The sequence below is a fragment of the Palaemon carinicauda genome, chromosome 12, assembly GCF_036898095.1.
Source record: "Palaemon carinicauda isolate YSFRI2023 chromosome 12, ASM3689809v2, whole genome shotgun sequence".
Classification (NCBI taxonomy): Eukaryota; Metazoa; Arthropoda; class Malacostraca; order Decapoda; family Palaemonidae; genus Palaemon; species Palaemon carinicauda.
Window position 1 is genome coordinate 52,462,416 of NC_090736.1, and position 2,541 is coordinate 52,464,956.

Consider the following 2,541-nt stretch of genomic DNA (forward strand, 5'->3'; position numbering starts at 1 on the left):
CCATTGACAGTCTCTATGTTGATTCTGGCATACCTCCCCTTTCCATTCGCAGAGAGGAGTTGAGTTTGAGGTTTTTAGCTAGGTCCCTTGCTGTGAGAAACAATCCTAACTGTAAATATGTTAGGGTGCCTTTAGATTGGGCTCCTAACAGATCTAGAGTGCCTAAGCCTTTGGAAGTACAGCTGAAAAATGATGCTAGAGAAGTAGGCTTGTTAACAGCACAGATAGCAGAGGTAGGATATCCCAAGAGTCCTCCTTGGTGTAATCCACCTGTTAAAGTATGTTTTACGGCAGGAGGGAAAAATACCTTACCTAGTAGGGTAATGAAAAGTGAGTTTTTAAATCATGCTGCTCAACATCATGGGAAACATGTTTTTAAAGATGGCTCCAAATCGGCTGCAGGAGTTGGAAGTGCAGCTGTGGTGGGGGATATTGTTATTAGAAGGAAACTCCCATACTCTTGTTCAATTTTTACTGCTGAGCTGTACGCAATAATTCTCGCAGTCCAACATATTTTTAAAAATGGCAACCAAAATAGTTTTTATACAATTTTTACGGATTCCAATAGTGTTTTACTCTCATTAAAACAAATTATGCCTGGCCATCATCTAGTACAAGAGGTGCAGGACTGGTTAGTACTTCTGCAGTCTAGGAAGAGTATCAGTGTTCACTTCTGTTGGGTCCCTGCCCATGTTGGGGTGGATGGGAATGAACAAGTAGATAAGGCAGCAAAGGAAGCTTCAGGGCTAAGTAATCCATCCCCCTTGAGTATTCCTTACAAAGATCTTAAAAGTGAGATTCATCTTTACTGTAAAAATAAGTGGCAAGCTCGATGGTCTGAACTGACCACCAATACAAAATTGAAACAAATCCACCCATTGGTGGATAAATGGTCATCTTGTAATTCTACAAGTAGAAGGGATACCATTATTTTAACTAGGCTGCGTATTGGCCATACACATGCAACGCACAATTGTTTAATGAAGAGTGGGGAAGGGAGACAGGCCCCTCTTTGTAATACCTGTCAAGTGACAATGGATGTTAAACATATTTTAGTCTATTGTCCTGTTTTTAATCTCCAGAGGAGGACACATTTACTCCAGGACAAACCGTTAAGAGATATACTGGGGGAAAACTGTAATACCCTGAACTTGAGAAAATTTATACAAAGTATTGGGTTATATTACGAGCTATAATTGATTTTATTAATTCATTTATTTATTCTACCCTTTTAATCCCTATTTATTTCACATATAGATTTTATTGTATGAAAGTGTTACGATTTGTATTAAAGGTTAAAATGATACTAAATGGTGTGAGTGTACAGATATGATTGAATGATTTTCGTTATATAGCGCTGAATGGCCTTTGATGCCCAAGTGCTTGGCTTAATGCCTAAATCCCATATTCAATTCAATTCAGGCCAACGAGTGGAGCGGTCGATGACGGTAAACAGGTAACGATGTCCTTGTAATGTGGGTAGGGGGCCTACAATGTCGACGTGAATGTGTGTGAAACGACGCTGAGGTTGAGGAAAGGTGCCTACTCCTAAATCCGTGTGTCGATGTACTTTGGAAGTTTGGCAAGAAGTACAGGCGCGGACCCAATCCTTAGCATCCTTAGAAATGCAGTGCCAAATGAACTTCGCCTTCAGCAGCTGTGCAGTAGAACGGCACAAGGGATGTGAAAGGCCGTGAATGAAATCAAACACCTGTCGACGCATGGGAGCAGGAATCCAAGGTAGCGGTCTACCAGTACTGATGTCACAGAGGAGGGTGGTGTTGGAGTCTTCGAGGGGAAAGTCTTCCGAACGGAGGGATGTGCAGGATGTCCTACAAGCTTGATACTCTGGATCCTGTCGTTGGGCTTCAGCCAGGGCGTTGTAATCCAATCCCAGTTGAACGGCAGCCAACGTGTTTCTTGACAGGGCATCGGCAACGGGATTAATTTTCCCAGGGACGTATTGGAGGGTGCAATTGTACTCAGCCACGGCGTTGACGGGCGGACGAGGCGTCAGACTGTCGAGTGAAGGCGTGCACCAGAGGCATGTGGTCTGTGTGAATGACGAAGGGCGTACCTTCTAAGAAATGGCGAAAGTGACGGACAGCCAAGCGCACCGCCAGCAATTCTCGATCGAAGGTAGAATAACCCGATTCTGCCTTGGACAGTTTTCTGCTGAAGAAGGCCAATGGGCGGGGCGAGCCTTTGACCATCTGCTCGAGTACTGCACCAATAGCGACGTCGCTGGCATCGGTGGAGAGAAGGAGACGGACGTGTGGGATAGTAAAAGTGAGAGCCGCAGCAGTTGATAGGGCCTTCTTTGCATTGCAGAAGACTGCTTCTTGAAGGGGACTCCACTTTAGGTCCTTTGGCTTGCCCTTGAGGGAGGCATAGAGGGGAGCAACAGTGGCGGCAATGGCTGGCAGAAAACGGTGATAATAGTTGATCATGCCCAAGAATTCCTGCAGAGCTTTGACAGTCGCGGGCACGGGGAAGTTCTGAACGGCTGCTACCTTCTCAGGGAGGGGATGGACTCCTTCA